Source organism: Nannospalax galili, unplaced genomic scaffold (genome assembly GCF_000622305.1).
Source record: "Nannospalax galili isolate Female #2095 unplaced genomic scaffold, S.galili_v1.0 scaffold1920, whole genome shotgun sequence".
In the NCBI taxonomy this organism is placed as follows: domain Eukaryota; kingdom Metazoa; phylum Chordata; class Mammalia; order Rodentia; family Spalacidae; genus Nannospalax; species Nannospalax galili.
Window position 1 is genome coordinate 74,068 of NW_008345683.1, and position 14,546 is coordinate 88,613.

Below are 14,546 nucleotides of genomic sequence, written 5' to 3' on the forward strand. Positions count from 1 at the left end.
GTAATGCCTGTCCCATCTCTGTTGTCTTCTAGTTTCTGATATTCATGGAGACCTCAGTAATAACCAACTGTCCCTAGTGGCTCAAAGAAGCCAGTCCATCAGATTTCCCTTGCATTGTCTTGGATTGTGCAATACTCATCTCAAGGAAGGATGAAGAGTTAAATCATTCAGTTTCTCTCCTACAGCATGCAGACTGCTCCCATCTGTCCCCACACTCTGCAGTTTCATGAGCTAGGCTTTAGGAAGGTCATTTACTTTTCCTTAAGATCCTTCCCAACTGGAACAGCTCAGAGGCAGAATACTCCCTGACTCTCATGGTTCTCTGAACCAGATATTCATCCTCATGTTCAGTAATGTATGCTTCCCTTTACTTATAATTAAAGGTTAGACCTTGGTTTAGTTACTTTTCTGTTGCTGTGATAAAATACTATGACCAAAGCAGCTTATAGAAGGAAGAGTTTTTTGAGCTTATGAGTCCAGGTTCCAGAGGGATTACAGTCCATGATGGTGGGGAGACATGGTGAAATGGCCAGAGCAAGAACAGAAAGCTAAGCCCTCACATCCTCAAGCAGGCCCAGGAAACAGAGAGTGACTGGGAATCTGGCAAGGCTTAGAAACTCTCAAAGCCTACCCTCTAGTGATGTGCTTCCTCCAGCACGGCCATACCTCCTAAGGCCTTCCAGAACACCACCACCATCTGGGGACAAAATGAAGCCCATAGGGTCATTCTCATTCAAACCACCACATTCCATTCCCTGGCCCCCATAGACTCATGGCCATATAAAATGCAAAATTTATTTAGTATACCTTCAAAAGTCCCCATAGTCTTTACCAGTCTCAATACTATTCGAAGTTCAGAGTCCAAAGTCTCTTCTGAGACTCAAGGCAATCTCTTAACTGTAAGTGCCTGTAAAATCAAGACAAGTTATATACTTCCAAAGTTCAATGGAACTGAATACACACTCCCATTCCAAAAGGGAGGGATGGGAGCACAGTGAGGAAGTACCAGACCAAAACAAGACCGAAAACCAGCAGGACAAACACCAAATCCAGTAGCTCCATGTCCAAGTTCTGGGACTTTACTTCCAAAGGGCTTAGACGGCTCAGCCTCTCCAGTTTTGCTGCCTGCAACATACGTCTCTCTCAGGCCAGTACCACTCCCTGTATGCAGCTCTCGCTGGCAGATGTCTCACAGCACTGGCATCTTGAATGTCTTCTTGGGGTCACCACTGCCAGCCAGGCTTTACCTTCACACAATGACCTATCAGGGCCTCTTGGCATGCCAGGGCCTTCTAAGTGCCTATGAAAACCAAGACAAATTATATACTTCCAACATACAATGGAAACAAATACACATTATTATTCCAAAAGTGGGGAATGGGGGTATAGTGAGGAAATACCAGACCAAAGCAAGACTGAAAACCAGCAAGGCAAGCACCAAATCCAGTATCTCTATGTCCTTCTTCTGAGACTTTATTTCCAAAGGACTTAGATGGTTCAGTTCCTATAACTTTGCTGCTTGCAATATACATCTCTCTCTTGGGCTAGAACCACTCCCTGTATGCAGCTCTCTTTGGCAGATGTCTCAAGGCTCTGGCATCTCCAATGTATTCTTGGAGTCTTCACTGCCAACTAGGTTTCACGTTCACCAGTCAGGCCATTTTTTATGCAAGAATGCCCCTGCTGTCTGCTGACTGGGACTGTCTAAAACTGCAGAGGAAGAACTAATGACACCTTCACTCTTGCATATTTCAGGCCTTTAAAGTCAGTATCAGGAGAATGATACTGCTAAGTTTGGCTGTCAGCCTGGGGTGGACTCTGGCCCACTTCATCCACATTACCAGCAGCTTTTCTCTGGTGTGGTTTTCTAGGAGTACAAAATCCCTCCATCATTTTCATTTCACAAGTTAGAGACTTAGCTGGGTGTGGTCTTGCCCATAAGGTACTCTTTCCATTGTTTGAGTGAAAATCTCTAGGCATCTCCTTAAATGTTCTAACCTAATCAAAGGGAGGCTCTCCTTCAGCATGTGCCTTAGCTCCAACAATAATCTTCCTAGTGTCTTTTTATCTATCCAAACAGTATATATAGAATTTCTTTCTGCCCCATTTGCTCTTTTTCACTGTAGATTTGCATAATATTCACCATTAATAGCCATGCTGTCAATTCTACATTAAGCTGTCTTGAAATTTCCTCTGCCAAAGAAATTAGTTCATTACTTTTCAGTGTTGCCTCAGGCAAGCTCTTAGGCTGTGGACAGACTGTGGTCACATGCTTTCCCAAAATATCCCATTTGTTGCTTAAGTCCTTATTTCCCTCTGGAACTACTTTATTCTTAGCACTACTTTCTTTTAGGATCCTACTAGAATGGACCATTAAGCTCTGCCAATCAACCCAAACTTCCAAAGTCTTCCACATTCCTCCAAAAGCATGGTCAGTTTCTTCACAGTAACACCCCAGGATCCTGGTAATAACATCTGTATTAGTTCCTTTTCTGTTGCTATGACAAAGTATCATGACCAAAGCAACTTAGAGAAGGAAGAGATTTTTGAGCTTATGGTTCCAGGTTCCAGATGGATTAGAGTCCATCATGGCGGGGAGGCATGGTGAGGTCGTCAGAGCAGGAGCAGAAAGCTAAGCCCTCATGTATTCAAGCAGGTAAAGGAAGCAGAGAGAGACTGAGAATATGGCAAGGCTGAAGAACTCTCAAAGCTCGCCCCCAGTGACACGCTTCCTCAGGCATGGCCATACCTCTTAAAACCTCCCAAAACACCATGTCTCCCGATTGGTTGGTTCCTCCAATGGGCGGGGCCTGATGCAGAGCATGGACTATGAAGTGGCTGCTTGGGGCGATCTTGGGAAGGAAGCCGGGAGCCACGGGTAGCACGTGTGGCATGGGGAACTTGCAGCCAGCTGCAGTAGCTCAAAGACAGAATGGACTGACTCCTGTGGATCCAGGGTGAGATCACTGGCCCCTGAGGCATGAGCAAATGCTAAGGAGGACTATGGTAGTTGGGGTGTGGTCTGATATGATGGGCTCTGAGCCGTGCCACTGGAGGCGTGGGGCTAGGCACTGGGTTCTCATTCCTTTGAAAGTTCATAAACTCACATAAAATATATTACATGGTTTGTCTGATCAAGCAGGAGACCCAGAGGGAATTCGAGCCACACACCACAAACTAGGATCAAGGTTATCTCCTATCACTTTTACTTCATTCATTCTCTTTCTCTCTCCCTTTTCACTATAAGACTCTTCCTAAAGTTCCAACCTTTTGAATCCCATCTGGGATTCTCTGACACAGATCTAATTTGCATTCCTTTTTCTTTATAGCTCCAGAACTATAAGAGATGACAAGCCAGCACCCTTGTATCTCATCCTCTCTACCTAATTCATCTACTAAATAAGAGGCTAACATGAAGAACACTAGTTCCATTTTTCCTTCCCATTGGAATTCTTCCCTTAACAAAACGTTCTTGCTGTGCAGCATCTGGGCCTCAGTTGCTTGATTTCCTACACATTGCATTGACCATGCAGCCACCGATGGGGCTTCCCAGCAATCTTGTCCTGCATGTGCTATTTTTAGGGATCTCAGTATACCCTCTAGTCCTTCAACTATTTTCCAAGCACCCTTTTACTCACATGGAAGTTTATATTCATCAAGGAGATGTGTCACTCTATACCGATAGAGGAAGATGACCACCCTAGGATAACCCATGGGAATCCATGAACTCTCTACTTTTATATAGTTCAGCCTTAATTACATGTCTTACTACCTACAGAAAGTCTCATGCAACCATTACATAAAAAGAAGCCTTACTACCATGTACCACATTGAAAAGGACAACCATATTGGTATTGCCCCATGGATGATCCACCCTCAGGTGGTTCAGCCTCAATTGCATGCCTTGTTTCCCAAAGCAAGGGTAATAAATTACTCTTCTTTGATTCTGTCATGTTCCATATTGGATATGAATTTTTTGTGTTAAATTTCCTGGAGAGATATGAGCCAACATCTATTCAGCCCAGATAGGACACCAATGGCAAACTAAAGGGACAATTTCACTAATGTCCAAATTGATTACTATTGGGCTTACAAAAGCATAGTGAGGGAATACTTACAGGCTCATGGATGACCTGCAAACACAACATCACCACTAATTTCCACTCCAGTGTGGATCATGATCACACAGAAGCTCTAACATGGAGTCCCTCCTTCAGTTTACCTTCCTTTTTCTATATGTTGTAGAGCCTCCCAAAATTACCTGCAACTGGGGTGAAGACAGGAGGAAGTAATGATTGGAATGCCAGGTGAGGGTCCTATGACCCTCTCTTCCCTCCTCCTAAGGAGTGTAAAGAGCAGCATTGTTATTACCATATGCATAACAGTTACTGTACTGTTTGACTCAGTAAATTGAACCCCAATGCTACTGGGCCAAGGGCCAAGGTAATGTCTACTCCAAAATAGTGATGGGATGATTATATTATGCCTATAAGTAAAAAGCCATGCTGCAACAAATGGTTAGCATTTGAAAAGTTGGAAATGTTCACTACCCTAATTTGATTACATTGTAGAAACATGTAGAATTATGATAATATACTCTGTAAAGATGTACAAATAGCATGCCTCAATTAAAAACTAAGCAAAGGTTAGCTTTGGAAGTTAAATGGAGTCTTTGGAAATACTGTAGATTTAGGAGAAATTTTAGTGAGAAGTAGATACTCAAGTGAAGAAGAGTATCAAAGCATCTATTAATAAGGTAAATTCAGGGAAATAGGATGTACTGCTAAAGCTGGGATGGATTATGCAGTGGGAAATGATGCTGAAAATGTGAAGCAGGGAAGGCTGCAAAGAGACTAAATGGCAATAAGGTCAGATTTTAATCTTGGCCAGAGGCATTATCACTTGAACTTAACATTTTATGGATATGAAGATTAAAGAGTTTGGTTCCTTTGAAAGAATGTTTTGGATCCTGCTGAGCACAACGGAGAGGAATGTTGGCTCCAGCTGTTCTGAGAATAACCAAATTCACCTCTAACCTGAATTTCTGATCCTCCAGGTTCATTTCCTCCTGCCATAAAAAGTCAAATGATGCGTTTTATGAGCAGATTATGTGAGTTTTAATGAAGTCTGTTTTATCCACATATAATCTGCCAACATTAGATCAGATAAGAGGTCCAGGGTGGATAAGAGGAAATGCACAGAATGACTGAGAATAGAGAATATTTGGCCTCAGAATATGAACTTGTAAACCATACCCCAAAAGGATTCAGATAGGAAGTAATATTTATTTCAGGTTTTAAGGACCCGTTGTGTCCCCAAATCCTCTGAGCCTAATTTTTTAAATGATATAATGTCAAAAGTTCATATAGCTTCAAACTTTGGGCTAGATTTCTTTACTTTAGATTTTATGATTTTAAATCTACATGCATGTTGGTCGTCTGACTCCAAAGCTGGAGACAATTATATTTCACTGAATATTAACTTTAGGAACATTTCCACTTCCAAAAATAGAACAAACATCGGAGTCAAAGGGCCTTAGTTCAAGTTATTTGTAATACTCACAGTGACACAGGCATAGGTGAATAGCTTAGCAACCTAAAATTTCACTTGACTCAGGCTCTGCACTCACATCTCTGCTGACAACGCCATTGGCAACCTTAAGTCCTTGCCTGTAAGTACTACAAACAGATCTCTTCTAACAATGACTTAGCAACCTGTTAGCAACCTGGGATCCCCACTTGAATTAAGCTCCATATGCACCTCTCTCTCTGAACAATGGAATAAGTTTCTTCTCCCCTTAACAACCATCCAGCATAGACTTTTTTCAAGGGTAGTGAGAGACGCCAATGTGAAATCATTTGGGGCACATGTGCAATAGTGTACACTATATCCTTCTAATGAACTTTTAGGGACCGTGCCCCTTTTTTCATTGTAAGTCTATAGGATTAAAATCAGATGTGTTATAGGAAAGGACATATGCCATGAGGAAAGGCTTCCATAATCCAACTCTGTGAGTCAAAACAGAGATCGACTCAAAATATGTCCCTAGTAAGTAAACTCTTTCTTCCTATATCTCACAATAAAAGAAGGCTCAGATAATAACCAAAGACCCTTGAATACTGTTTCACTTAAATGGCCTGCTGTCACTCATGATAGTATATTTTGCTTTTGAATACATTTTCCTTGCTATTTAGAAAATCTGTGTGTACTTATTTCCATTCCTTGATTAAGAAGCCAACAACCTGGAAACACTTAGTCATGACCTCAACCACTGGTGACAGTGGGGTGACCGAGTAAGTCACTGTATTGATCTCTGCTCACTCATGCATTAAATAAGGACAGCACTCTCTTTATTCACCTTTCTGAGTTGGGGATCTTCCAGCTAGGTCAATCACATTATAAGCTACTGCCCCTACTAATATGATTGTTCATTGGATGAATATGTTCAACTCAGCCTAGAAAATAGCCACTGTGTCCTTTCATAGAGCAGACACAATGAACTGGTTTAGTCTTCCTTACACAAAATATTTAAGGCCAGAAGTATTAATGACTCATTCATTTAGACTTTGAAATATATACATAATGAGACATCTTGGGAGTTGGATCTAAGAGTAACCATGGAACTTGTTCATCATATTGTATATTCTCTCTCTCTCTCTCTCTCTCTCTCTCTATATATCTCTCTCTCTCTCCCACACACACACAGATGAGAGGAGGGGATATAACACAAAAAAAAAATATATAATATATATATAACAAAGGTCATTTTATACAATTAAAAATATTCCAAACATGGAATAGTTTCATGTTGTGGAATTTTACATTTGTGGTATCATGTCAATATTCAGAAAGTTTTGAATATTGGAGCATTTTGAACTTTAGATATTCAGGATAGAGGTGCTCAACTTGTGAACCTGAGAGCAGTTGTCTGTTGCTTAACTTGTACAACCACTGGGACATCCAGGAAAAGAAAGTAGTGGATACCATATTTATTTCAAGTCTACTTCCAAGATGGCAAGGGAGAGTGTTTTGTTGGCTCTTAAACTCACACCTGGCTCTGTGCACCTAGTAATGCACTTACATACCTCTTACTGTCTGGAGTCTGTCTCAGTCTCTGAGATGAGGCCTAGAAAAAGCATCCCTAGACATAGAAGCCTGGGATATGTACATCAGTGTTACTCTCTTCAAATATATGTATTAAAGTGAATCTTTTCACTGGAAAAATCAACAAACATCTCCAAATCCTCCTTACATATAAAATAGTAAAAAAAATCTACTTTTTGTACTTTAAAAAATATTTAGGAGAACAGTCATATGTAAAAGAAATTTTTAAATGAATTTCCACATTGGGAACTCAGTTTAATAGGTATTTTATAGAATTTCTAATTGTCTCTGATACTGTACTGAGTGATTTGAGTTATAATTTATAATGTCCCTAGAGTCAACCTACTTATAGTAAGCATTGTCTCCGAAACACAGAAGAGAAAAACTTGTCTTTACATTTTAAGTGAATGAGATTAGGCAGTTGGAATTTTTTATAAAGAAGGGCTGAAATGTCAAAAACGTAATCCTGTACCCCAAAGGTTGGCAGGAGCTGTGTGGTAGTAGGACCCCTAGTGCTGATTGAACAAGTGTGAAGATGGCATTATTGAGCCTAACATCTGGGGAACAGCAGGAACTATAACTGTTGTGGATGTAAGACCCACAGGGGTGGGTACCGCAGAAAAGATGCACCTGCTGCGAAGGGGGAAACTCCTTGACTTCTGCCTTCATTCAGTCATTCAGGTCTTTGCTAACCTCTCTCTTTGACCAAACACATCTAGACACTGGCTGACCCATGAGCATGGACAGAGCTGAACTCAGTCAGTTGGGGATGAGCAAATCATGGAAAGAGAAGCAAAATTTCTGAGGAAAGTTTGACTATGACTTGGTACAGGTGCATATCATTATGTGTTTGAACAGGTTTTCTGGTCTTCCTGGCCTCACAAAATTTATACAGTGAGATTTTTGTTGCAAAATATGTTTCCTTAATGAATTACTTCTCCTCCTCCTCCTCCTCCTCCTCCTCCTCTTCATCCTTCTTCATTTTTTCTTCTTTTTGGGACAGAGTCTCCCTGTAGCCCCAACTCTCCTGGAACTTGCTCACAGAGATCTGCCTGTCTCTGCTTGCTGAGTACTGGGATTAAAGGCATGCCCCACCATGCCTGGGCTATTGTTTTTACTTATTTTTAAATTTTATGTGTATGAGTGTATTGCCTGCAGTGCTTACAGAGGTCAGAAAAGGGAATCAGATACCCAGGAACTGGAGTTACGGATGGTTGTTAGCTGCCATGTGGGTTCTGGGAACTGAACCCGGGTCTTCTTCAAAAGTAGTCAGTGTTCTTAGCCCCTGAGTCATCTCTTTAGCCCACGCTCAGCCTGTCTTCTAATGAAGATGGAGATGGTGTTTGTGATAATGTTTACAAAGGCAGACATTTTTTACCTTGTTTTCCTTACTACTTCCAGTAGTTTGGCTCTATATTATAAATATTATCTTAGAAAAAAATTAAATAACTTGTCCAATGTCTGTCACTAAGAAGTAGAGATTAGAGTGCAGATATCCTTGGCCCCAGGCCATGGGCCCTTTAGTGCACAGTCCATGGCTATCTGCTCAACTGTTAGCCCCTTCTGTGTTTCTAAAACTATACTTGCTTCAGACATGATTATCTATCACTGATTTATCTGGTGGAATTTCTCTGATCTTTGAAATAGGCACAGAATTTTAATAATAGCAGCTTTGGTTTGAAAATGACCACTTTAAAATTTTGTAAACCATTTAGTTTCATATGCTTTATATAATTCATTCATTCCTAGAATTATTTTACAGGAAAAATAAGACCTTCATGATAATGTGTTCATAAAACAGTATTGGCTTATTGACATAAAAGGAAAAGAACTCTCCTTGCAATGTGACCCAGATTGTGAGAGCCACTGACATGGAACACATGTGTCATGCAAGATTTATGGAAATTAAGTATATGTCATTGAGTTTTGCTAAGCTTTCTTCCCTTCCATTTTTTTTTTATCACTAACGGCATGATGGTCCTGAATAATCAGAATAATTTATTTTGATCATGCTTTCTGGAGAAAAATATCTGGTGCTTAATAGTCATCAGATGGGTCAATGTAGATTATGATGCTGAGGGCATATTTATTTATTTATTTATTTATCTTTATTTGTTTGCTGATCCCTCCCAGAGTGCAGTCTTCCTTCAGGGCCAGTCATCAGCATTCCATGTCAGACTGGAGCTACAGTTAAGGGTACTTGTATTTATTCCCTAGGACTTCCTTTAAACAACTTCGAGTAGATTGAACGTTGATCAGAAGTAGCCTTTGTTTTGATGAGTCATCCAATCATCCATTTTCTTTAAGAAGATGCTCAACATCAACTGTCTCACTACTAATGGGCAAGAGAAATTAAATGTTGGTTACTTGCATACAAGTAGAACTCTCTGGTTTCCTTGAGAACATTATTCTTTAGTTCCTTTGAATATTATTGATCCTTCACCATGTGCTAGGGATTCAACTATGGTATGAGAAGACAGTGGTAAGGAAGTTGATGAAATTATTGTTCACTTGGGGTTTATATTCTAGCAGAAAAGACTACCAGGATTAAATAAACACACACAAATTGAGATTTTAAGCAGTAATAAGACTCTTTAAAGAAGCAAGGTAGATGCTTAGAAACTGTTACGATATGAGGAATATTTTGAATAGGACAGCCTCTGTAAAGTGTGACTTTGGAGAGGAAATAAATGGAGAAAAGTGAGAGTACCCAGGAAAGACATGGAAGGAAGCCCCTGTGGATCCAGATAATGGTGTAGAAGGAGCTGAGACCAATTCTTATCCAGGAAGATGCCTAACAGAGATCTACAAGTGATAAAAGGGTTAATCTCTAGAGAAAAATGACTAAAACACATTATAATAGATTAGAAAACAATAACTGAAAACTAAGACACCCTAAGATCCTAGTTATCTGTTGATAAGTGGAAATAAAAACCTAACGGCATAAAACAGTATGTGAGAAACCATCTTTTGAATATTCAACACAGAAGCTTTTCTGCTTGAAGGCAAAAGGATTATTTCAAAGTGACATTGTTCAAGGCCTTGGTGCCACACAATGATAGTGATAAACAAAGCTGGTCTTTATTATTTTGCTTTTAGACATGCTGTGTATACATAGATACATATTATCTATCCAATATGTATAGACACTCCTCTATATTTTTCACTTACTCATTCAGTTGATGGAGCGAATGAACTCGAGGGAGTTATTGTGATACCCTTGAAACAATAGTTGCTGATGCCACAAAAACAAAGAATACAGGAGAAGTGGGTATAGTTTTGTTTTTGAAAAGAAAGTCTTCCCCCGTGAAAGACTCACTAGCTGGCTCTCCTGAATTGGTTCATATTTCTTGGTCTTTAATCATGATCTTAGCCATCTCCTGGATGCTTATTGATTTGCAACAAGCACCCTAAAGGATTCTGCTGATTATTTGTTTTGCCCTTCTGTATCAGTTTACTTTTTGTTGCTATGATAAAACACCATGACGACATGGACGAAAGAGTTTATTTTGGCTTATGGTTCCAGGGGGAGGAGTCTATGATGCAATCTTTATTAAATATGAATTTTGCCATTTGTGTTGTTCTGACAAAATACTTTAGAGAAATCAACTAAGCAGGAAACCTTTAGTTCAGCTCAGAGTTTCCAGGTTTCAGTCTGTGGCCAGTTGGACCTACGTGGGGCAGAGTATCATAGTGGGAAGATATGCTACAGGAGGTCAGCTGGGAAGCAAAGAGAAAGATGTGAAAAAGCTGGGGCCACAATATCTCCTTCAAAGGCACATCCCTAAGGACCCAATTTCCTTATACTGAGCCTCATTTAAAGGTTTCAGTATTTCTCAGTAACACTGCAATGCACAGACCAAACCTTGAACACACATTTCTTTGGAAGATGTTTAAAATCCAAACCAGAACACCATTGCTTCAAAATATATAAAACTTCCTGAAATGCTGCCTCAGAGTTCTAACCATCCCATCTACCAGGTCAGCAGCAGAAACTTGTGCAGTAAGTGCTCATTCCAAGTGTGTTAAGTGTTTTGTTTTAGAAATACCTCAGTTCTGACATAGAGTTAATTGTTTTCTATCCTCTCTCTTCATGGTTCCACATTGTTGGAAATACCTATTGTTTGTACTCTAAAACAGAGCGGCCATTTGTCACATGTTCCAAATGAACACTGATGTGCAGTAAGCAAGGCTAGGGAATTGAAATTCAATTTCTTTTCATTTCCAAAGCCGTATATGCCTAGGAGTCAGCGAATTGGACAGTAGGACACCAAATGGTTGAGGAAAACATTTTTTCTTCATGTTCCAACAGGTCTTACTTTTATCTCTCTTTCTATCTGTCTCTGTCCCCTGTGGTTCTCTCTTTCTCTCTCCCTTAGTAATCTCCTGTTTTGTTTTGTTTGTCTTGTTTTATTTCCAATACTTGTGGCCTGGATTCTTTTAGGGGGAGGGGGTGAGACAGGGTCACCATGCCGGGTGGGGCCTAGCTTCCTGAATGCTATGCTTTTTAATATTCTATTTGCCTCTCATCATATCTAGTGTTTCTCATGCTGACGTCTTTCCATACATAAATGCACCTCATATCTCACCTTATTTCCAAAGGACCTCTAGAGGTGAATGTTGAATTGTCTATTATTTGTTAGTGTTTAGAGTTGATAGCTGCAACAAAATACTAAACATATCTACTGAAAGTTATCAACTAATTAGACAAATTTACCTCACACTGGAGAAAATGAATAATGGTCCATTTCATGACCTAGATTTTATATTCGTCTGGCTTTGAAAAAAATCTTTATGTGTGAAGATTTTGTGCGCACGTGTGTGTGTGTGTGTGTGTGTGTGTGTGTGTGTGTGTATGCATGTTCATGTCTGTGACTCTGCACAGTTAGGCTATGGCACAAGTATGGCAGTCAGAGGACAAACTCTGGGTCAGTCCTTGCCTTCCAATTTATTTGATACAATATCTCTTGTTTGTCACTGTGTATGCCAGGCCAGCTGGTCTAGGAGCTTCTGGATTCTGCTGCCTCTACTTCCCGTCCCACAGAAGGTGCTGGGATTACAAATGTGTGCTACCTTATCTGACTGCATGGGGTTTCTGAAGATTCAGTCTCAGGACTGAATCTTGTGTTTGCACAGGAAGCACTTCAGCCACGGACCCATCTCTCCAACCCTAATGCAGCTTTTATAATCAATCATGCAGTTAAAAATATGTACCTCAGCATTTGATAGGCTCAAGACCCAGGTTTCAATCATCACTGCATTATGAGATGGAGTGAGAAAAAAAAAAAAAAACTACTCCAAGGGCTTAGGGTTGTGGCTTGGCATCTGCAAGGCTCTGGGTTCCTCCACAAAAAGGAGACAATCTAATTTTGCAAAATGTTATAATTTGGAGAACATTGGTTAAAGTGTACAAAGGAGAATTGTGCTTTCTTCCTTGTAAGTCCACAATTATCTCAAAAAATGTTTCAGTAAACAAAATGAAACTAAACAAAAAAATAGTTGGAGGAGGGGGTGGGATATGATCAAATTCATTGCATGAAACTCTCAAAGAATCAATAAAATATTTAAAAATATACACCTCTTACATATAAAACTATATTTTAAAATATATGATTGTACATCAAATGGACTTTGCATTTACTGCATCATGACCATTAGTGCCAAATTATCCAAGCTATTAAATTTCTTTCTGTACCAAAATTCATCATAAAGTTTGAAATAGAGCATTTTCAATTCACTGATGTTTAGAGCACTAGATTTCATATTAAATATTATGAATAAGAGGTTTTCCTTCAGGGACACGAACATCAGAGTAAGAGACCTAACTTTTCTCTCAGGAGAACTTGAAAGATATTCCTATTTCTAAGAAGACAAATTCTCAAGTTCTGTATTTTTCTTACACATTTTTCTTACACTCACAAAAGAACAACATTCCTTTTGTTGTTGTTGTTGTTTTTTTTCTGCTTTTGAGACAGGATCTCCTCACGACTGCTGGGACTAAAGGCACTATGCCTGGCTAAGAAGAACATTCCCGAGAACTCCATCCCTTAACATAGAGATATTTGTACCTCCATGTTTATTGCTTCTGTGTTCACTTGCTTCACTATAGGAAGGAACTGAAACCAACCTAGTTGTCCACCAACAGATAAATGGATAAAAAATAAAATCTGGTGCATATGGAATGTTATTCAGCTCTAAAGAAAAATAAATCACAAAATTAGGAGGAAAATGATGGACCTAGGCTGAATAATGATGAGTAAGGCCACCCAGTCTCAGAGAGGACAAAAAAAAACCATGTTCTTCCTCATATGAGATCGTAGCCTATAATGTAAACAGGTATATATGAAAACGAATGCACAAATGGGTACACGATGACATTTAGAAAGGAGAAAAAGAGGTTTTTTTTGTGTTGTTGTTTTATATTGTTGTTATTCTTATTGTTTTGTTTTGTTTTATGGTTTTTTTTTTTTTTTTTTGGTCTTTTTGAGACAGGGGTTCCCTTTAGCCCCAGGTTCTGGAACTTATTATGTAGACCAGGCTGGCCTTGAACTCACAGAGAGCCACCTGCCTTTGCTTCTGCCTCCCTAGTGCTGGAATTAAAGGTGCCTGCCACACTGTGCCAGGCCTTAAGAAACGGTTATTTTTAAAAATATTTTATTTATTATTTTTATTTTCTGTGTATGAGTGTTATGCCTGCATGTAAGTAAGTGCACCTGTCTTGTGCAATGCCTGCAGAGGTCAGAAGAGGCTGTCAGATCCCCTGGAACTGGAGTTACACACAGTTGTTAGCTGCCATGTGGGTGCCAGGATTTGAACCCTGGTCTTCTGCAAGAACATTCATTGTTCTTAACCACTGAGCCATCTCACAAGCCACTAAGAAAGGGTTATTTTTTTAAAGGTATACTAGAGTCTGGAAGGATGGCTCAGTGATCAAGAGCACTGGCTGATCTTCCAGAGGACCATAGTTCAATTCCCAGCACCCACATAGTGGCTAACAACCATCTATAACTTCAATTCCAAGGGTTATGTTGTACGATGTCCTTTCTAGTCTCTACAAGTTTGCAAGAATGTAGTACACTTATATACATGCAGACACAATATCCATACACATGAAATAAAAATAAAGATTTTTAAAGACATACTAAGATATTACACATTTTAAATGCAAAGTAAGTCCTTAAATGTGCTGTGTCCACATGTGATTCTACAACGAGCTGTTCCCTTACTGGGAAATCTGAATTTTTTTTTAAATTAAAAAATAAAATTTAGAAGAAGCATTTCATTACAGCTTTAACACACTCAATAACAGTTTCCAGAGCAAAGATACATCTCTTTCAAAAGTGGCTATAAAATTTTTAGGTTTGATGTTGAATTAATATAGTTATACAATATTGAACTCAGTATAAGACCTGTAAGACATAAAACTGAATGAGTTTCTAGCC